The sequence below is a fragment of the Maniola jurtina genome, chromosome 14 (genome assembly GCF_905333055.1).
Source record: "Maniola jurtina chromosome 14, ilManJurt1.1, whole genome shotgun sequence".
Taxonomy (NCBI): Eukaryota; Metazoa; Arthropoda; class Insecta; order Lepidoptera; family Nymphalidae; genus Maniola; species Maniola jurtina.
This window is the reverse complement of record NC_060042.1, coordinates 5343134-5366880: the sequence shown is the minus strand read 5'-3', so window position 1 is coordinate 5366880 and position 23747 is coordinate 5343134. Positions and strand designations below refer to the sequence as shown.

Below are 23747 nucleotides of genomic sequence, written 5' to 3'. Positions count from 1 at the left end.
CAAAGTCTTTCAAAACATTCCTGTTATATTCTGTTTGCTCGCGCCCTAACTCGGTCGTTTCGTCGGCGACGTCTGGCAAACCCTGCTCGATTAGACACGTACCGTGTCTTCTCAAAAGACGATCGATTATTACGAGGCATGAATGATACGCGCGGTCAATATCATCGGGTTGACGATGGATGAAATCTTCACTGATTTGATCGCGGAATTTTGACCAGAGAGACGCGACTGGAATACCGTTCACAGCTAAAAGAACGAAAAAGTTACGCAGACGCGGTCCAGTGAAAAAAGCACAAGCCTCAGTCATAGCTTTTTCGTACTCAGCTTCATCGTTCGCGAGCCCGACCGTTTTGGCAGCTTCCTGGAACGTCATGCAATCTGGACCACCCAAATTTAAAAGGTCTCTGTAACTACGACATGGATATGAAGCTAATAAAAGACGCAAATAAAATTGTTCACCTCTATTTGGTGCAACGAAAAATAATCGCGCCACGAGTTCGCCTCTTTGTCGCTGGGTTACGAACCGGTTATTTGAAGTTTCTAAAATTTCGACGTTTTTAGTTCGGGGACGTGTGGCGTGAATAATATATTTTTCGTAAAAGTCTTGGTACGTTAAATTGTCAAAATTTAACCCAGCAGGTCGATTAAAATATGTTATCAAATCTGACGTCGTTCTATTTGCAGCTTCCGTTTCAGCCCCGGGTTTGAAATAAACGTATTGTTGCCCTTCCAGATGAACAGCGAGTTGTTTTATATTCGGTTCGCGGCAAACCAAATCAAATTCTAAAATACGCCACGTCGCTTCGCAGGAACCTAGATATCTTTTCGTGACGTAGTTTTCAATTTCGTCATTTCTATTTTCATCCAAAACAACTGCTACGCGAGAATGATCAGCGCCTTTTGTAATATATTTAAACAAGTATTTTACGACGGCAGTAGCTGTTGACACTTCGACATTAAGATGACAATCGTATTTAAGGAGTAAGGCGGCGTTGTATGGAACTACCCACCGATCATTGATTTTAATCTTTCTACCTCTGTATGTTATTTCGGCTTCGTTTTTACTATTGCGTTTTAAATTGACGAAGCCTCTATCATCACAGAAGGTAGTGTTTGTTTCACATTTTGGAAAAAATTTTGAGCATTTTTTTTTTTCATCATTCCAACAAGGAAGATCAGTTCTATTAGAAGGGCCACAAGGACCGTGGATCATGTGGTCAAGTACAGCTTTGCGCAACCTCCCTTCGGCTTCAGACGGATTAGGTATATCAGCCCTGACAAATTTGTCAATATCGGTATTATGAACCGGGCCTCCGCCTTCAACTCGGAAACAAATATGCGCATGAGGTAGGCCTCTTTTCTGAAACTCAATGACGTACATGAGATATACAAAGTTTCCGAACCATTTTCCGGAACGGATATCTTTAATTAATTGTGTTAATTTTAAATTAAAAACTCTGGCACAAATTAATGGGTTAGCTTTTTGTCCTGAAGGGACTGACTGTTTAATTTCAACCCAATTCGGATTACAAGTAATTGTAATAAAATAAGAAGGTTGTCCTAATCTATTCACTAAAGCGATGGAATCCAGATACTTTAATTTCATGTATCTGGGGCTCCCAGTAAAACTATACGGGAGATATATTTTTCCAGGGACAACACCACCTTCGCCTTGAATAGTTTCGTCATTATTTAATGCTTCAATTTCATGAAGAGGCGCTGATCTTAAAGCAGAATCGGAATTTTTAGTCTGCATATTGCTAATATAGCGTAAGCGTTCATCAGAAATCCTATTAAACATATCTATAATCCACTCCTCTGAGAGACGATTAAATTCCGAAAATCGCGATTCTGAAAGTAGTAAGCATCTAATGTACTTTAATTGTGTCAGCTTACTGCCTTTGTTGTCTAATTTATTTGGGTACCAACCGGGGTTACCATATGGATACAGTAAAGGATATTGAAAACTTTCATAACACGGATGTAAAATATCAACTGTGTGGGGGCTACGGTGGCCTTCTTTCCAAATAGCGATACAATGAGGAGTGAATTGTTCTACTTCTGTTCTAATAATGGCGGCCACTTCCCTGCCTAACGGCAAATCTCCTAGGATATTTCCATGCGAGCTACGTGACGTTTGTTCAAAAATAATGTGAGCATTTTCGGATGTTTCGCGATTTAACCGTTTGAAACATTCAATGTATGGATTAACATTGTGCATAAAATTTGTTATTGAACGAATCACTTGCATATCTAGATTTAGATTTTGGGCTTGTCGTTCGCGAGTTTCATTATCGTCGTGCACATACATTCCGATAGGATTAGTACTGTCCGAATAACCTAAATCAAATACTCTGTGATAAATACGACCTTGAATTTTTAAAAATGTTATTCCGGTGTTAGGTTGCTGATATCCATGAGAAACGCCTAACGCAGAGAAAGCGAATAAGTTATTGTAAGCGCGCGGTCTATTTAAAAACGATGTATGGCTATAAAATTCCTCGGTAAGGTGTTCTAAATTTTGGACATTGTAGGCGCCTTGTCCGCAGCACCATTTTGTGCGAGTTTTCTCTTCAAAAAAGAGTCGAGTTTGACAGATTGAACACACGTATATATCAGGACCTAACAGTGACGAATTTCTCAACGAAAACAATTTAATTAAATTAAGTTCTTCATCGCGTTTTTGGGCAATTAAATTTAATCTTCGTAATTCAGGCTCAACGTTTCTGTTTGTTGTATTATACTGTTGAACGGAAGCTTTATTTATTTCCGGATTATTTATAGAGTAATTTTTCACAGCTTTGCGATTTATTTCTGGTTTTTTAGTGTTATATATTTTAACGGCCTTTTGGTGTATTTCGGGGTTTTTTTCTGTGTAAATTTTCACGGCTTTGCGATTTATTTCTGGTTTTTTAGTGTTATATATTTTAACGGCCTTTTGATGTATTTGTGGTTTTTTAGTCGTATAAATTTTGACTGCGGTTCTATTTGTTGCTGGGTTGTTTTTGTTATACTTTTTTGATGCATCTAAATGCGCATTTTGTTTGGTTGTTTTACGTCCCCGTTGTTGTTTTTTAGATCTACCGATTTGTTTTTTGCAATCAACACTTTCAATTTTGTTTAAAACGACAACTGGGTTCATTTTTAATTTAACGTCATTTAATTTCTCAACTGTCAATTTTTTCGCGGGTTTCCGTTGTTCTTTTTTAGGTCTACCGACTTGTTTTTTGCAATCAACATTTTCAATTTTGTTTAAAACAACAACTGGGTTCATATTTAATTTTATGTCATTTATTTTGTCAACTGTAATTTTTTTCGCGAGTATCTCGGTTGACGCCTTTCGTTTAAGAGATTTGGAAATATTAATTTTATGCGTATCTAATTTTTCTAGAACTACGACTGGTTTTAAAACTGTAAATTTAGGGTGATTAAGCATTGACTCTAACTGTCTTGTATGTAAATTTTCAGTAAAATCGGATAGATTTTGTACGCGGATTTTATTGATCTGATATTGATCATTTGAGTACGAGTAACTTTTAATTATTAATATAGCCAATGCTTCTACATTTTCTGAACAAAAAAGCCGTGCGACGTTCAAATTTTCGACGTTGTTTCTTTTGTTTGTCTCGTCTACTCCGTGGCTGTTAAATAAGTAATAATTGCCGTTTTGACGCCAAAACGACATTGTTTTTAATTGGCCTGTTATCAAATAATTATCCGTGGCGTCAATGTGAGTTTCGTTAAAAATCTCATCAGTTAAAAGGTTTTTTAACGTAAGTATCGAATTTCTAACGTTTAAATTATTTCCATTTATTGGAAATAAACTATTTGCAACCCAATTGTTGCTTATGTGAGCCAAAAAATTTCCGACGCGGATATCAGAAGGCAAATCTGATTCAGGATCTAAGTAAATGCTTTGAAATCTATTTGTATTCTTCAAATCGTCAATGATGCGCGCGTACAGTTCATCTCCGCAACGTAAAATTAAATCAATTTCATTGGAGGTAAAATTGAGTCTCCTTTTGAGACTTGAATAAATGGCCGCATATGTTGAGATAGCAACACATTGCGCGTTGACCATTCTGCCAGTTGATGAATCATAACGCAATTGTGCCTGATGCATCGAACCTATAAATTAAAATAAATGTTGTGATGCATGCAATTACTACAAAGGTGTATTGCGTGAATGGTAATAATTTTCATATTTTATTTATGATAGGAAGCCACAGGTTTTGAAATTTTGTCGTCATAAATGTGAGATGTTTACATAGTATATAAAATAAAATCGATTCCCGCTGTCTGTATTTATGTAAGCGTAAATCCTTTAAATTACACAACAAATTTTAATACGGTTTTCACAAATAAATGCAATTATTCAAGAAGAAGTTTCAAATGTATGTTGTTTTGTATTAATTTGTTGAAATATGACGATAAAAGCTGGGACACACCAAACGCGTATGCAGCACGTAAGCGTAGACGTAGCGCGTACCATGACGTTGTAATGTATGGAACTGTATGAGATATGACATACCGCTTGCGTGACGTGAACGTTTGCGTAGACGTAATGCGTGCTGTCATGTCTATGGATTCACGCGCGTCACTACGCGCGTGGTCACGTGTACGTGCTTGGTGTGAATCGGCCTTAATTGTTCAAAATAAAATATTTAAAAAACTGACTTCCAAAACTACTGCGAAGAAAAAATATTTTTTACACGTGTATGTATGTATGAAGTCGGGCTAGCTTCATGCTTAGATTTTTAATTTCTTTTATTATGCTCGCCCGACTTTATACATCTATACTGATATTATAAAGAGGAAACCTTTGTATTTTTGTATGTTTGTACTGAATAGGCTCAAAAACTACTGGACCGATTTCAAATTTTTTTTACCATTACTTAGAGGGATTCTTCCGAATCCGTATAGGCTATATTTTATCCCGGAAAATAGATAGGATTTTTCGTGGTAGTGTCCACCCATGCGAAGCCGGGGCGGGTCGCTAGTACAATAATATAACACGTGTAGAAACAAAAATTATTTTTATAATTTGTAGTTGTTTTGAAAGTCGGTTCTTTTACATATTTTTTATTTTAATCTTTTTAATGTAAGTAGTCATTGTTTGGCACCTTAACCCCAAATATACATGGCTTAGGAGTTCAGTACCTTGCAGCATCAGGATTGAAGAGTTGGAACTTGGAATTCAATAAGTAAGTCTATGCTCCGCATTTACACTATTATTTCATCAGGAATAGTTCCTGATTTTCATTGGTTTAGGAGTGCTATATCTTGTATCATCAAGTTTGACGGACTTCGAGTGTAGTCATGAAGCTGTTGTTTGATAACTAAAATATCAGTTTACCGTCAGATATTCCCGAATCCTCACGGTTTAAGAGTTCAGTATCTTGCAGTATAAGGATTGATGAGTTGGGAACTTAAAATAATATTGCACTATCCGTAATTTTTGAATTACTATAGTTTAGGAGTACTGAATCCTGCATTATCAGGGTTGAGGAGTTGGAACTTGGAGTCCAAGCATCAAGTCGTTTTCTGGTGCCTACAATATTAATTCACTATGAGTGCTTCCTGAATTTTGATAACTTAGGCGGGAAGTAATCTTGCAGCATCAGAATTAAGGAGTTGGATCCAGAATTTTTATGGGATCACTACGGAACTTCTACTGTTCATTTTTTTTTTAAATTGCAAAACTGTCAAGAAACTTTGAGAAAATTTGTGTACCTTTCTTTTTGGAATACGGTTAAAAATGTCGAAAGAACTGAGAGTAGAAATAAACTAATATTATAAACAGAAAAAATTTGATTGTTTATTTGTAACGGATAAACTGAAAATTCAAACGATTTTTGAAAAAATGGGCAAGTGCGAATCAGACTCACAGGGTTCCATAATCGGATATTTTTCCGACATTTTGTACGATAAATCAAAAATTATTATTCAAAAAATATATAAAAATTTGTTTTAGAATGTACACGTAAAGCCCTTTCATATAATATTCCACTTGGTATAGTTTATCTTAATTTGAAAGTACTAAGTGTTTGTTTATGAATACATCAAAAATAAATAGTCAAAAATTCACGGTTTTCAGATTTTTCTTTTATTTTTGGCATAAGACCTACTTACTTGTCAAATTTCATGATTCTAGGTCAATGGGAGGCACCCTATAGATTTTCTTGACAGACACGATAGACGGACTGATAAACAGATAACAAAGTGATCCTATAAAGCTCATTTCAAACTACGGCATCCAATATATTAGACTACTGGCCCATGCCCAAAAAATTTATGGGTCATATGAACCACCAGGTGACGTATATAGGACGATATAAGAGCATAAAATAATAAGATTCAGCACTATGCCGTCACTTGTAAGATGTCCAACTGAGTGCTGGTGAGAATTTAAAAGTGCAGGTAGAGTGAGTACATTTTGGTCATATATTTTTGTACGGCATTTTCACCATCGATAAATCCATGAAAAATAATAAGAAAGCGCGTAGGGCCGTAAAAAAATGATGCGCCACAAAGTCTGTAAATTTTTTGATTTTCTGACAATTCCCAGGGTAAATTTGGTTATTTCATTCTGTACGGCATTAGTTTCATACTGTTTCAATACAGCTTCTAATCCATTATTCCGCAACGCTGTACAAAAATTATGCGACAAGGGGAAAAAATCGGGGGTTGCAACCCTCTTTCTTTCCGTGGTCCGAGGGGTGATTAACCGGGGGGGATCCGCAACGCCGTACAAAAATCATGCGACGATTTTTGTACGAAAAAAATCGTCGCATGATACTTCTTCACGCAAAAACTACTGGACGGATTTGGTTGAAATTTGGAATGGAGATAGATAATATCCTGGACACAGGCTACTTTTTATCCCGGAAAATCGAAGAGATCTCACGGGGTTTCGAAAAACCTAAATCCACGTAGGCGAAGTCGTGGGCATCGGTTAGTTGCCCATAAGTGGAGTTATATAAGAGTTATAGAATGTAAGAAATAACATGTATAATTTAAATGTGTAATTCTATGGGCGGTTCTAAAGCAAATAAAATAATATATTGATTTTGATAGAAATCGGTCCAATAAAACAAACAAAAACAAAATGGCCGTCTTTTTTTTCGATTTTGATAAAAGATTTTTCTTGTATGATCATAAGGAGCTCTAAATATCGATTTTAAAAGAAACCGGTCCAATAACAAAAAAAAAAAAACAAAATAGATGTCATTTTTTTTGATTTTGACAAAAGTTTTCTCTTTTAAGGTCACATAGAACGCTAAACATCGATTTTGAAAGAAATTGGTCCAATAACAAAAAAAAAAAGTAGTTGGCATTTTTTCTGATTTTGATAAAAGTTTCCTCTTGTACGATCACTGGGAACCCTAGACATCGATTTTTAAAGAAACTGGTCTAACAATAAAAAAAAACAAAAAGCTACAATTTTTTCTGATTTTAACAAAAGTTTTTTCTTTTAAGATCACAGGGAACGCTAAATACCGATTTTGAAAGAAATCGGTCCAATAACAAAAAAAAAAAAACAAAATATTTGGCATTTTTTTTTGATTTTGATAAAAGTTTTCTCTTGTACGGGAACCCTAGATATCGATTTTTAAACAAACCGGTCCAACAACAAAAAAAAAACTACTTTTTTTTTATTTTGACAAAAGTTTTCTCTTTTAGGATCACAGGGAACTCTAAATATTGTTATTTTATGGTATAGTTATTTTATTTTGAAAATTAAAATACATTTTAATTTGTTTTTTAATGAGGTAACCACAAATTTGCAGTTTTCAGATTTATTCCTGTACTTGTGTTATAAGACCTACTTATCTAACGAATTTCATGATTCTAGGTAACGGAAAGTACCCTATAGGTTTCTTGACAGATAGACCGATAGATAGACAGATAGATAGACAGACAGATAGACAGACAGACAGATAGATAGACGGATAGATAGACAGACAGATAGACAGACAGACAGACAGACAACAAAGTGATCCTATAAGGGTTCCGTTTTTCCTTTGGAGGTATGGAACCCTAAAAACTGGCCAAGAGCGAATCAGACTTCTGCACTGAGGATTCCATACTTAGGTATTTATAAATCAAAAACTATTATGTATAAAAATTAAAAAAATCAGTTTTAGAATATACAAGTAAAGTTCTTTCATATGATACCCTTCTTAGTATAGTCATCTTAATTTGAAAATTAAAACACATTAATTTTTTTTTTGTCATGTAATTTATAATTAATATAATGTAAAATATGATTTTTCCATTTACTTGTGCTATAAGACTTACCTACCTACAAAATTTTATGATTGTAGATCAATGGGAAGTATTCTACAGGTTTTCTTGACAGATACAACAGACAGACAGATGGATAAATATACAGACAGACAGACAACAAAGTTTCCTTTTCACTGTAGTTATGGTAACTCTAATCTGTTAGTTTAAAATTTTGTATAGGTATAGCAGTATGTAACTCTGCAAAATTAAATGTTAACATTTTTCTTCTTTTTTCATTATTTAGCAGGGTGGGACTAAAGAAAAAAAAAGGGGGAGGTTTAATTTAGAGTAAGTGTCTGAATTCCTTAAACTTGATGATGCAAGGTACATTACTCCTAAACAACATAGATTTAGGAATTCATCCTGGTGAAATAATATTGTAAATGCTGAACATATTCTTTGTTATTGAATTTCAAGTTCCAACTCTTCAATCCTAATGCTGCAAGTTATTAAACTTCTAAACTGTATGGATTTGTAATGTTTTGCTGATAAATAGATATTTTAGGTGTACCAAGTAATGACTACTTCGACTACTACAACACTAAAAAGATTAAAATTAAAAAATATTTATTAAAAAAAACCCCGACTTCCACTGTTCACTGCTGAGCATAGATCTCCACTCGGAATGAGAAAGGGTTTGGTCACAGTTCAGCACAGTGGCCAAGTGTGGATTGGCAGACTTCACACATATCACTACACTATAATATATTAAAGAAACATTGGTAATTTTAGAGGTTATTCATGTGATTATTGTAAATAAAATCATTTTTTTGCGCTTACATGCAAACGCTGGCCGAACCCTAGGAGATAGATCAAAACAATTTAGGTAGTTCAATATTGTACACCTTAAAAAGGTCTACAAAAAGTCTGCGATGGTATATGTGTATCTCTTAGAAATAATCCACAATCATCATTTTTTATCCTTTACTTTTTACAAAAAATAAGTGTTTATTTATGAAGCAGTTTTATGCAATATAGTATTAATCTTCATCCAATCTCTAAGTAACCTCTAAAAAACATCTTTGTATTGTTTAATGACAAACAAGCTGTGAACATCACACTAATTGTATATAAAGATATTTTGTTGTATATTTAGTATCAGCATTGCACCCATTCGAAGCCAGAGTGAGTTGTTAGGATCTAATGTAAGGAAAATTCTTATGTATGTAGACTTCCTCACAATGTTTTCATTAAAAGAAAAATACCTAAGTAATATTTAATTGCTTAACAAACTTACTTAACTTACTCCATAAAGTTAGAGGTGCATGTCTGGGGTTGAACTTACCTCTCAAATAAGAGGCGGACGTTTTAACTTTTAACCATTAAGATATCATGGCTCTAAGTATATTATTATTATATTATTATTCTGTGAGTAGTGTTAAGATTTAAATGATTTATACAAGTATTGTTTTATTATTTCATATTATACAAGTATTATCTATTTCAGTAGTATTTCATAGTAAAGTAGATATGACTTCAAATTCAAATTCAGAATATTTTTATTCAATTATACATTTCAAAGTGCTTTTGAATCATCAAAACTCAAAATAATCTGTGAATGTGTTTAATTACATATAAGTTACAAGGAACCAAAAGCTTAGTTTGCTATAATCGGCTAAACCAGACAGATTTATATGGTACCACGCAACACCATACAGATTCCAAAACCATTCGACGTACGTTTCGTCCTGACACGGGAGCATAGCATGAGCATCTTCAGATGTAAACCTTAAAATGTCTGAATGCAAAGTTAATAAGTTATTTAATTAGATACCTTTTACAATGGCCATAGTCGCCGTCGCACTTACGGATTGGATGGTTTTGTTAACCGGTTTCTTTACTGACGAATTTTGCATTTTTTATAAAAATGAAATCTTCACCAACCACAAAAATTTTTAAATAAAGGACGCTATCTAGAGACGGGAACTTTCCTACTTAAAATCGATTAATCGAAAAATCGATCAAAAACTTCCGCTAGAAAATCGAGATTTAATTTGTTACGTTAACAGTCATAAAGGGAATTGTTAGCTAGGCATGAATAGAATTTATACAAAAAAACCCGGCCAAGTGCGAGTTGGTTTCGTGCACCGAGGGTTCCGTACTTGAGTATTTTTTTCAACATTTTGCACGATAAATCAAAAATTATAATGCATAAAAATAAATAAAAATCTTTTTTAGAATGTACAGGTAAAGTCCTTTCATATGATACCCCATTTGGTATAGTTAGTTATCTTACTTTGAAAATTTAAATATTAATATTTAAATTTAAAATTTAATTACAAATTCGTGATTTTCGGATTTATTTCTTTACTTGTATAAGATCTATTTGCCAAATGTCATGATTCTAGGTCAACGGAAAGTACCCTATAGGTTTTTTGACAGACACGACGGACGGACGGATAGACAGACAGACAGACAACAAAGTGATCCTATAAGGGTTCCGTTTTTCCTTTTGAGTGAAAAACGATTTTCCTAAAAACGATTATATCAAAAACTATCGTAAAACAAATCATGATTATTTGCGATTTTCAGTTGTCACACTAATATTATAAAGGCGAAAGTTTGTATGTGTGTGTGTGTGTGTGTGTGTGTGTGTATGTTTGTTACTCCTTCACGCAAAAACTACTGAACGGATTTGGCTGAAATTTGGAATGGAGATAGATAATATCCTGGATTAGCACATAGGCTACTTTTTATCCCGGAAAACCAATGAGTTCCCACGGGATTTCGAAAAACCTAAATCCACGCGGACGAAGTCGCGGGCGTCAGCTAGTATCAGTATAAACTGATAAAAGTTTTAGTTTTTAAGTATTTTAATCCATTAATTATTTAGTTCCGGTTTATTTCTGGTTGGTGATTTTTAATTATATGTATCGTTGCCAGCTTAAAAAAACAATTATTTATTAACAAATCATCGATTCAAAAATATCTTTACATTGAATTTAAAATAAAGAAACAGTTTTATTTTGAATTTTTAATTAAATAACACGTTTTAACTTGTGCATAGTATTTTCTAAGTTATATGAAATCTGCGAAACCGCACTTGCTCAGCGTAACGGACTATGGTTAAACTCTTCTCATTCTGAGAAAAGAGCCGTGCTCAATAATGAGCTGGTGACGAGTTGGTCATGATTTTTAGATTTCGCGCTTGTTTTTACATTTATTCCTTTATTTGGGCTATGAGACCTACCTATCTGCCAAATTTCATGGTTATAGGTCAACGGGAAGTACCCTATAGGTTTCTTGACAGACAGACAGACAGACAACAAAGTGATTCTATAAGGCTTTCATTTTTCTTTTTGAAGTACGGAACCCTGAAAATGAGAACTTATACGTCATTTTAGCTCTAGGTGTCAACTATCATGTCAAAACTTTTTTGTTAATACAAATTAGCCAATGTTAACCAGATTAAAATAAAATATTATAACGTAAATGCAGTATAAAACAGCATTATAATATATTTATTGATGGGTTAGCAAACAACGCTAACTTAAAATAACTTTATTTAGATAATTCGATTAGTTTTCGATTCTGAACGAACTATCGATGTATACAGTCCCTCACATTCATTCATTTTTATTTTTAGTCTGTGGTCGCAATATCATTTCTGCACAACACTTAAGAAATTAAAGAATGCGAAACGTCAAAATTAGCATTTTAGTTTTCTCTGTGGATCTAAATTTTTGTTTTCATCTAGTTTTTATTAAAAAAAATTGATAAAATCATGGATAAATTGAATGAATGTTATGTTTATAATTTACTTAAGATGTTGTTCGTGGACCGCAAGGCGTTTGTGCGTATTTTTAACTGTTTTATCATCTGAAGAAGTGTTAACGAAGTTACGTGTTGGCGAAAAGGTGTGTTTGTTTATGTTTTGGATCAATTCATGAATTCAATCGGAACGGACTTTTTTATTTCGACTGCTATTAATAATGGAACATCGATAACGCTATTTACGAAGATCCTGGTATTCCTACTGGTAGTAGGTAATCGAAGTTTTACTATTGACCATGAATTGAATACGAAACCCATGAATCCCTCTGAATTGAGATGTGTTAATTGTGGCATCAATGTAAATCAAAGGAGTAGGCATAGTAGCCTTGAATTAATAGAGATTATGTTAGTAATATAACACTGGATTGCACCTCAAGTGGTAAGTGTACAGTGCAGCTATTTCTATTTTACACAAATGTTTATTTAGGATAAAGTCGCAGTTACGTCGCTGAATAAGTTGTGAATGAATACATGGTTATTGTCAGGGGATGATACCTACTAACATTTTCAATTGAAGGCAAATGCATATTATACGTGTGTAGTAACATCGACTTCATCAGACTAATATTATAAAGGCGAAAGTTTGTATGTGTGTGTGTGTGTGTGTGTGTATGTTTGTTACTCCTTCACGCAAAAACTACTGGACGGATTTGGCTGGAATTTGGATTGAAGATAGATAATATCCTGGATTAGCACATAGGCTACTTTTTATCCCGGAAAATCAAACAGTTCCCACAGGATTTCTAAAAACCTTAATCCACGCGGGCGAAGTCGCGGGCATCAGCTAGTTATTCATATTTCATAATAAAGATAGTAGGTACCTACTTAGTTTATTCTTATTTTTTTAGTGTGACAAAATTTCGTTGTTAACAGGTGACTGAGACCACCAGTGTGCCTTTTTTGCTGGACTCCTAGTCACTCCAATGGGACTAATGATGATTAACCTACTAATGATGGTCACCGTTGTCGTCTTTGTATTAGCTGTGGATGCTCTTTGATGAGAACAAGATCTCACAGGCTACGTACTGACCTAAAACGGGAAATATGCATATAAATCATAATAATAGAGATGATTATGCCATAACAGGTAGATATATTATTATATTTAGTATTAATTAAAAAGTAAACAAATGTTTATTATATTTGGGCATTTATGTGAGCTATGGCCAAACCTTATCTTATTCTGAGAAGAGACATGCTCAGTAAGCAGCCATAAGGTTGAGAGGATTCATTTAATATAGTTAAAAAGCCTAACTTCATTCTGTTATCATAATAAATAAATACTTACTTTTATTTTTGTACATTACATGATATGGTATTCTAAGCTTATCTGTTTATTTTAGCTGCATGGATCTGATGAAATCTGCCACCCCTGTTGACAAAGAAGTGATCGATTGAGAGCACATGCTCTTGAATCACTTCAACAGTTACTTACCAGTTATTGTTTTACCGAACTGGAAAAGAAGATTAGATACCCAAGGCCATTATTTTTTTCTAGACTAACTCACTGGAAAGATTATTATTAGATAAGATAAGCCTTTATGAACTGAATTAAATTACATTAATGCTATGTACATAATATTATATTTCAAACAAATAAATAATATTTTAGTTTTTGACACTGGTGTTTTATTTGTTTTTCTTTTTCTCTTTATTTAGTGTGCCCATGGGATAGGCCTCCTCCAGGGTTCTCCATGTCTATCGTTGGTTTTTCTTCGCCATGTATTTCCTTATGTTCCGTATGTCAACCTCCCATTTCGTGACAAGGATGACTTCTTTTTCTCGTTCTTGGGTACGATTCTGTAACTGCTTTTGTCCACTTATTTCTCTTGTCTCTCATAAAGTGCTCTGTTCATTTTCACTTCAGTTTTTAAATGATGACTGACAAATCTCTCACTTTTGTTCTGTTTCTAATAGTAGAGAGCCTGTTTTGTTTTAATTTGAAGCATACTTCTCTATACTATTTTGACAAATCCTAAGCTAAGGTTTTTATCAGTTAGACTCTGTCTGGCAACCATAAGTCAGACATGGAAGGATGCATATGTTGAGTACTTTGATTTTTTTAGATATGGGAATATCTTTGTTTTTCATAATTTCCTTTAGAGCCCAGTATTTTTTCCATGTATTGCATAATTTAACTCCTGTTTAATTTTTTTGATGTTTGATCTGTTGGTGATATTGTTTGTTCTAGATATCTTAGATATGTATTCATCAATATATTCCAGTATATTTGATCTTAGCAAGATCTTAGTTTGATAGTTTCTTTTTGGGAGTTTGTCATACCTAATCTTGGTTTAGTTTTTATTCATGGATAACCTATCCTTTTCACTTTCTGTGTCTTATTTTTTTATCCATAATCTGGAGCGATTGTGCATTATTTGATAATAGGATCAGGTCATCAGCAAACCTTAGGTGATTCAGTTTTTCTCCATTTATGTTTAAACTATAGTTGCCCCAAATAAATCTGGATATAATTATTTTCAAGTACTTTCGAGAAAAGCTTTGATGATAATGGGTTCTCCTTGTTTCATGCTTTTTAGAATCCTAAACTTTCTTCCCGGCTGCTCAAGTTGTATTATTTTTGCCGTATTGTTTTTGTATATTTCTTTTATGATTTGTATGTATTTTTTGGCAATACCTTGTTCTAATAGAATTGTTCACATATCTTGTTGTATTTTATTGAGTCAAATTTGTTGTAATCTATAAAGGTTATATAAAATGGTATACCTACTATACCTACTCGACCTACTCATTATACTTTTCTACCATCTATAAGACATGAATATGATCAATGGTTGAGTATTCAATGTGGAAACCTTGTTCTCTTGGCTGATTTTTATCAAGATTATTGGATTTTTGTAAAGACTTTATAGATATATATTAGATAGATGTAAGACTTATAGGTGAATTTATAGTTATTAATTTGGTCTCTACATACTTTTTTATGAATTAGAATTATTTTTGTTTGTGTCCACTGTATTGGAACTTTTTCCGTATTTAAAATTTTCTTAAAAAGTGTGGCGAGGAGAGAAGTAAGAACATCTGGTAGGTACCTACCTAGTACCTTTAAGAAGCTTGTTTGTTATGCCATCGTCTCCTGGGGATTTGTCATTTTTAGGGTTCCGCACCTCAAACAGAAAAACGGAACCTTTATATGATCACTTTGTTGTTTGTCCATCTGTCTGTCCGTCTGTCCGTTCGTCGTGTCTGTCGAGAAACCTATAGGGTACTTCCCATTGACCTAGAATCATGAAATTTGGCAGGTAGGTAGGTCTGATTTCACAAGTAAAGGAATAAATCTGAAAACTGTGTGTTTCAATTTTCAAAGTAAGAACTATACCAAGTGGGGTAGGTATTATATGAAAGGGCTTTAGCTGTACATTCTAAAACAGATTCTTATTTATTTTTATGTACTTATAGTAGTTTTTGAGCTATTGTGCAAAATGTTGGAAAAAACCCCGAGTATGGAACCCTTAGTGCGCGAGTTTAACTCGCACTTGGCCGGTTTTTTGAGATAGGATAGCTCGTGTCACTTCACTTTTCAGTATAGGTAGGTACATGGGATGCTTTTTTCATTCTGTTTGTCATAGTTTAGTTCTATTTCTTCAGTCTCGTCCTCTACCTTTCTCATCTTGCCACCCTTTTTATATCGGTTCATCTTGCACGAGGGTACAGAACGCAACGCCATGACTCATTCATGACTACGAATGGAATGAAACCTTGGAAACCTTTTAGAAATAATTACTTACCTATTTAAATTGGTTTATTAAATCAAAAGATATATTATAATATTATGTAATCTAGTAAGTTCGTTTAAATAATTTAAAATTATTGATAATAGCTGATGCCCGCAGCTTCGCCCGCGTGGATTGGTCAGATCCCCTGCAGCATCAGGATTGAGGAGTTGGACTCCAAATTTTTTATGAAACAATGTCGCAAAGTTCCTCTATCGATTAAAAAAGAAATGACGCAAATCGGTTCAGAAATCTCGGAGATTTCAGTGTACATAGGTAGAAAAACACAACTCCCTTTTTGAAAGTCGGTTAAAAAAGTAGCCTATTTTACGCCCTGGTCAATCCTCTACTTGCCTGTGAAAGTCCCGTCAAAATCGGTTCAGCCGTTCCAAAGATTAGCCTTTTCAAACAGACAGACAGACAGACAGACAGACAAAAATTTTAAAAACGTGTGATTCAGTTATGGTATCGTTCAAATAACCATATGAGCTTAATATGAGGTAGTTATTTCGAAATTACAGACAGACACTCCAATTTTATTTATTATAGTATAGAGTAGGTATAGATTAGTATAGATGATGATTGATTAGGTCCTTTTATTCTCCGAGAAACATAGGACTGCAAGGTTTTTGTCTTGGATTACTTACTCTCACATCTATAAGTACTAATATTATAAATGTGAAAGTGTGTCTGTTTGTCTGTCAGTCTGCTACCTTTTCACGACCCAATAGTTTAACAGATTCGGACGAAATTGGGTATAGATTTACCTTATATCCCGTGGATGGACATAGACTACTTTTTGTCCTGAAAAATCAAAGAGGTCGCACGGGATTTCTAAAGATCCATCCAAGAAAAAATAGGAGATTTATTGGAACTAAGTAAAATACGAAACGTCACTTTACTGCATCTAATTAAATATTTTTTTCGGCCCTGGATATCACTCCTTTAATGTCATAATTAAAAATTAAAAAAACCGGTTAGGTGTGAATCAGACTTGCGCACCGAGGGTTCCGTACTCGGGTATTTTTTCGGACATTTTATACGATAAATTAAAAATTATTATGCATAAAAATAAATAAAAATCTGTTTTAAAATGTACAGGTAAAGCCCTTTTATATGATACCCCACTTGGTATAGTTATATTACTTTGAAAATTGATTTTTTTTTAATGTACCTACCACTAATTTACGGTTTTCAGATTTATTCTTTTACTTATGCTACGAGTACCCTATAGATTTTCTTGAGAGACACGATGGACGGACGGAGGGACGGACGGACGGACGGACAGACAGACAGACGGATAGACAACAAAATGATTCTATAAGGGTTCCGTTTTTCCTTTTGAGGTACGGAACTCTAAAAAAACAGCCTGGTATAGACTGTAGAGTAACTGTTATATGCAGTGAAAATTGACGCTTCAAAATGTAATTTTTATTTGATCAGTGACATTTTCTATGGAAAAATAAATTCCGCCATTTTGATTTTTTTTTCTATTCATCGAGTAGACCTTCAGATCCTGATCATCTTTTGATAAGAAACCAGTCTTCGATCTTTTAAACCCTTCGAAGGGGGCAACGACGAAATGGCGGCTATCTTTTTTTCGCTATTTTGTTTGTTGTTTTTTTTCAGCTCACTGCCAATCGGATGACGTTTTGAGTAACATTTGCTCGAGCACCCCTCACCTATCTTAAATACCTTAAGCGTGCCCTCTCTCCATATTTTTCACCGAAAGATTTTTTTTTTCTATACGGAACCATTATTGAAAAAAAACAAATTTCATACAATATTTTACAGAAGGAAATTTTGGAGAAAATCTCGAAAATCACCCCAAAATGTGGCAACTCTGTTTGCATATTTCGATACTGTCAGCTGAGTCACACAATTGATTCATACATGTCGACCTTCCAAAATGTTGCCTACTGCCTCAAAAACATGATCAAAATTTCAAAAAATTCTAAAAAAAATTCAAAATTTCTGTATTAAACTGAATTTATTTATTAAGAAACACAATTCACCCTGGAAACCCCATAAAACAATACCCATATATTTTCTTTTTGCTGTAAAAAGTGCATGTCCGCCATGTTGGATTCCAAAATGAATTTTAGTAAGATGCGTGGGTGAGCGAACCACTAAAGTGATCCACGAGCATGCAGAATTTGTTTCACCGAGTAAACCTTCGGATCCTAATCATCAATGAGACATTTAATCTTCGCCATACATTTTCTACGGGAAACTAAATCCCGCCATTTTGAATGTTTTTTTCTATTCATCGAGTAGACCTTCGAATCCTGATCTTCTTTTGCCAAGAAACTACTCTTTCATCTTTTATACCCTCCGAGATGGACACCGACGAAATTTGTGCGGCCGCCATCTTGTTTTTCCGATTTTTTCCACTTTTTCTATTAATCGTTTATTACTTTCTTCAAATGTTGCGAAGTTCAACAAAATCGGTTGGAAAACAAAAGAGTTGCAAAAATCACGTCAACCGCCATCTTGTTTTTCTGAAATGTCATAATTTTTCCCAACTCCTATCCTGCACCCAAACATATCTCCCGAACACCATCGTATCGTTTTCTGTCTCTTTCTAAGAGAATGAGACGTTCAATATTTGCCGTACAAAATGTATGGAAAAATAAATTCCGCCATTTTGATTTTTTTTTCTATTCATCGATTAGACCTTCGGACCCTGATCATCTTTTGCCAAGAAACCACTCTTCCATCTTTTATAGCCTCCGAGATAGACACCGACGAAATTTGTACGGCGGCCATTTTGTTTTTCCAAAATTTTCCACTTTTTCTATTAATCGTTTAGTACATTCTTCAAAGATTGCGAGTTTCAACGAAATCGGTTGGAAAACAAAAGAGTTGCAAAAATCACGTCGGTCGCCATCTTGTTTTTCTGAAATGTCATAATTTTTCCCTACTCGCCTCCCCCACCCGAACACATCTCCCCTACATTATCGTATCGTTTTCCGTCTCTTTCTAGGAGAATGAGTCATTCAATATTCGCCATACAAAATGTATGGGAAAATAAATTCCGCCATTTTGATTTTTTTTTCTATTCATCGATTAGACCTTTGGATCCTGATCCTCTTTTGCCAAGAAACCGCACCTCCATCTTTTATACCCTCCGAGCTGGACGCCGGCGAAATTTGTATGGCGGCCATCTTTTCTTCGCCATTTTGAATTTTTTTTCAGCTTTTTGGCAATTGGATGATGTCATGAATGACATTTGGTCGAGCACCCCCCACCTATCTTCAATACCTTGAGCGGACCCTTCACCCGTCTCCGACATCCTCGATCATCAGCTATTTCCAAATTTTTCCTCGATTTTTTTTTTGTTTCCTATACGAAACCATCAGTGAAAAAAAAAAATTTCATACAAAATTTTACAGGAGGAGTTTTTGGGGAAAATCTCGAAAATCTCCCCAAATGTGGCAACACTGTGTACATATTTCGATACTGCTGGTTGAGTCACACAATCGATTGATACATGTTGACTTTCCAAAATGTTGCCAACTGCCTCAAAAACGTGGTCAAAATTTCGAAAAATAAAAAAAAATACAAAATGGCCGCCAACTCGTTTCACAGAAAGATTTTACACGGTTTCATAATTTTCCTATTAACTACAGGATATACCGCGCCCGATGACGTTTCAATCTTTCCTCTCGCTCGCACCCACGCGAAAGGGGATACCGTGAAAAAGACCGTGTCGAAAATCACTTTTACTTTGATAAATTCCAGTGTTGCCAGTCTCCGGCGACAAAAATACCCAAATGTCATTTGTACGAGCAAAACACATAATCGCTCATACTCGGATTTTGCGAAAAGTCCGTATTTCGATTTTTTACATTTTCCCCAAAATCTTGAAATTTCCCGAAAAATGGGGTAATTTTTCCCCACCAATCTATACCTCAAGTTCATACGTACAATCGCTTCATAGAAGCTGAACCGCTCCGATGTTGCCAACTTTGAGATATTTAACTTTTAAAATTGCGTTTTTTCATACCTCTAACATAACGGCCACCATGACAGCCGCCATCTTGAATTTTTAAAAATCACTCCCGTTCTGTCAAAATACAGGATAATCGTGGGCGAAACACGAAAAAATAATTATCCTCGACTGCCCCGTCTCGGATCTGTGGCGCCGCGGTTCCGGGTCGAAAAATGAAAATTTTGAAAACGCTCCGGCTCGGCCGCCATCTTGTTTTTCCAATTTTTTCCACATTTTCTGTTAATCGTTTACTACTTTCTTCAAAGTTTGCAAAATTCAACAAAATCGTTTGGAAAACAACGGAGCTGCAAAAATCACGTCGGCCGCCATCTTGTTTTTCTAAAATGTCATAATTTTTCCCCAGAGGGTTCCCGAATCCGAACACATCTCCCCTACATCATTATATCATTTTCTGTCTCCTTCTAGGAGAACAATTATGTCAATGAGTCAGTGAGTCAGTGAGTGGTAATCGAGCTATATATAGTATAAAATAATAATAAACTAGTGTTTTGCTCGGTGCGCGAGCTGCTAAAGCAGCTCACGTGACGTGGTTATGTTAAATTTATTATATTTAACCAAATTTATTTATTAAAGATACACAATTCACCACAAAAACCCACAAAACGACACCCATATCAATTTTTTTCTTAAAAAGTGCATGTCCGCCATCTTGGATTTCAAAATAAATGTCGTTATCAAAATCAGCACGCCGGAAAACTCTGAAAACGACATCCATATCATATTTTGTAAAAACGGGGTAGTTGAGGTTAATAAAGTAGGGTGCGTGGGTGCGCGGACCACTAAAGTGGTCCGCGAGCATGCAGAGTTTGTTCCACCGAGTAGACCTTCGGATCCTGATCATCTTTTGTCGAGAAACCAGTCTTCCATCTTTTATACCCTCCGAGATAGACACCGACGAAGTTTGTGTGGCGGCCATCTTGTTTTTCCAAATTTTTCCACTATTTCCATTAATCGTTTACTACTTTCTTCCAAGATTGCGAGTTTCAACGAAATCGGTCGAAAAACAATAGAGTTGCAAAAATCATATAGGCCGCCATCTTGTTTTTCTGAAATATCATAATTTTCCCCTACTCATATCGCGCATCCGAACATATCTCCCATACATCAATGTATCGTTTTCTGTCTCTTTCTAGGAGAATGAGGCATTCAATATTCGCCATACAAAATGTATGGAAAAAAAAATTCCGCCATTTTGGATTTTTTTTCTATTCATCGAGTAGACCTTGGGATCCTGATCATCTCTTGCCAAGAAACCTCACTTCTATCTTTTATACCCTCCGAGCTGGACACCAGCGAAATTTGTATGGCGGCCATCTTTTCTTCGCCATTTTGAATTTTTTTTCAGCTTTTTGGCAATTGGATGACGTCATGAATGACATTTGCTCGAGCACCCCCCACCTATCTTCAATACCTTAAGCGGGCCCTCCACCCGTCTCCGAAACCCTCAATCATCAGCTCTCTCCATAATTTTGGCTTACTAACTTTTTGTTTTCTATACGACACCATCAGTGAAAAAAAAAATTTTCATACAAAATTTTACAGGAGTTTCTTAGTTGAAAATCTCGAAAATCTCCCCAAAACTGGCAACACCGGTTGCATATCTCTATACTGCCAGCCGAGATACACAATCGATTCATACATTCTGACTTTCCAAAATGTTGCCAACTGCCTCAAAAACTTGATCAAAATTTCGAAAAGTTAAAAAAAATACAAAATGGCCGCCAGCTCGTTTCACAGAAAGATTTTACACGGTTTCATAATTTTCCTATTAACTACAGGATATACCGCTCCCGATGACGTTTCAATCTTGCCTCTCGCTCGCACCCACGCGAAAGGGGATACCGTGAAAAAGACCGTGTCGAAAATCACTTTTTCTTTGATGAATTCCAGTGTTGCCAGTCTCCGGCGACGAAAATACCCAAATGTCATTTTTACGAGCAAAACACGTAATCGCTCATACTCGAATTTTGCTAAAAGTGCGTATTTCGATTTTTTACAATTTCCCGAAAATCTTGAAATTTCCCTAAAAATGGGGTAATTTTTTCCCACCAATCTATACCCCGAGTCTATACGTACAACCGCTTCATAGAAGCCGAATCGCTCCGATGTTGCCAACTTTGAGATATTTAACTTTTAAAATTGCGATTTTGCGTACCTCTAACATAACGGCCGCCACGACAGGCGCCATCTTGAATTTTTAAAAACCACTCCCGTTCTGTCAAAATACAGGATAATCGTAGGCGAATCACGAAAAAATAATTATCCTCGACTACCCCGTTTTGGATCTGTGGCGCCGCGGTTCGGGGTCGAAAAATGAAAATTTTCAAAACGCTGCGGCTCGGCCGCCATCTTGTTTTTCCAATTTTTTTCACATTTTCTGTTAACCGTTTACTACATTCTATAATAGTTGCGAGTTTGAACGGAGTCCCTTAAAAAACAAAGGAGCTGCAAAAATTACGACGGCCGCCATCTTGTTTTTCTAAAATGTCATAATTTTTCCCCAGAGGGTTTCCGAATCCGAACACATCTCCCCTACATCACTATATCATTTTCCGTCTCTTTCTAGGAGAACAATTATGTCAATGAGTCAGTGAGTGGTAATCGAGCTATATATAGTATAACTAGTGTTTTGCTCAGTGCGCGAGCTGCTAAAGCAGCTCGCGTGACGTGGTTGGGTTAACTTTATTATACTAAACCAAATTTATTTATTAAGATACACAATTCACCCCAAAAAACCCACAAAACGACACCCATATAAATTTTTTCTTAAAAAGTGCATGTCCGCCATCTTGGATTTTAAAATAAATGTCGTTATCAAAATTAGCACCCTGGAAAACCCTGAAAACGACATCCATATTATTTTTTGTAAAAACGGGGTAGTTAGGGTTAATAAAGTAGGGTGCGTGGGTGCGCGGACCACTTAAGTGGTCCGCGAGCATGCAGAGATTATTTCACCGATAGACATTTAGATCCTGATCATCTTTTGCCAATAAACCACTCTTCCATCTTTTATAGCCTCCGAGATAGACACCGACGAAATTTGTACGGCGGCCATCTTGTTTTTCCAAAAAATTCCACTTTTTCTATCAATCGTTTACTACTTTCTTCAAAGATTGTGAGTTTCAACGAAATCGGTTGGAAAACAAAAGAGTTGCAAAAATCACGTCGGTCGCCATCTTGTTTTTCTGAAATGTCATAATTTTTCACTACTTGCTTCCACCAGCCAAACACATCTGTCCTACATTATCGTATCGTTTTCCGTCTCTTTCTAGGAGAATGAGACATTCAATATTCGCCATACATTTTCTATGGGGAAAAAAAATCCGCCATTTTGAATTTTTTTTCTATTCATCGAGTAGACCTTCGGACCCTGATCATCTCTTGCCAAGAAATCACACTTCCATCTTTTATACCCTCCGAGCTGGACACCGGCGAAATTTGTATGGCGGCCATCTTTTCTTCGCCATTTTGAATTTTTTTCCAGCTTTTTGGCAATTGGATGACGTCATGAATGACATTTGCTCGAGCACCCCCCGCCTATCTTCAATACCTTAAGCGGGCCCTTCACCCGTCTCCGAAACCCTCAATCATCAGCTCTCTCCATAATTTTGGCTTACTAAGTTTTTGTTTTCTATCTGATGCCATCAGTAAAAAAAAAAATTTTCATACAAAATTTTACAGGAGTTTCTTAGTTGAAAATCTCGAAAATCTCTCCAAAAGTGGCAACACCGATTGCATATCTCCATACTGCCAGCCGAGATACACAATCGATTCATACATACTGACTTTCCAAAATGTTGCCAACTGCCTCAAAAACGTGGTCAAAATATCGAAAAATAAAAAAAAATACAAAATGGCCGCCAACTCGTTTCACAGAAAGATTTTACACGGTTTCATAATTTTCCTATTAACTACAGGATATACCGCGCCCGATG

At 35.3% G+C, this 23747-nt stretch overlaps 2 long non-coding RNA genes across 2 annotated transcripts; one reads left to right on the top strand and one right to left on the bottom strand.

The window, feature by feature from the left end:
• The first annotated feature begins 11680 nt into the window (after positions 1-11680).
• On the top strand, positions 11681-13682 carry LOC123871762. The gene is made up of 3 exons (XR_006797338.1): positions 11681-12442; positions 12937-13150; positions 13407-13682. It is a non-coding gene; the product is annotated as an uncharacterized LOC123871762 (long non-coding RNA).
• A 3748-nt stretch (positions 13683-17430) lies between these two features.
• LOC123871764 lies at positions 17431-23392 on the bottom strand. The gene is made up of 2 exons (XR_006797340.1): positions 23363-23392; positions 17431-17492 (listed from the first exon to the last, which is right to left on the bottom strand). It is a non-coding gene; the product is annotated as an uncharacterized LOC123871764 (long non-coding RNA).
• Between the last annotated feature and the right edge of the window lie 355 nt (positions 23393-23747).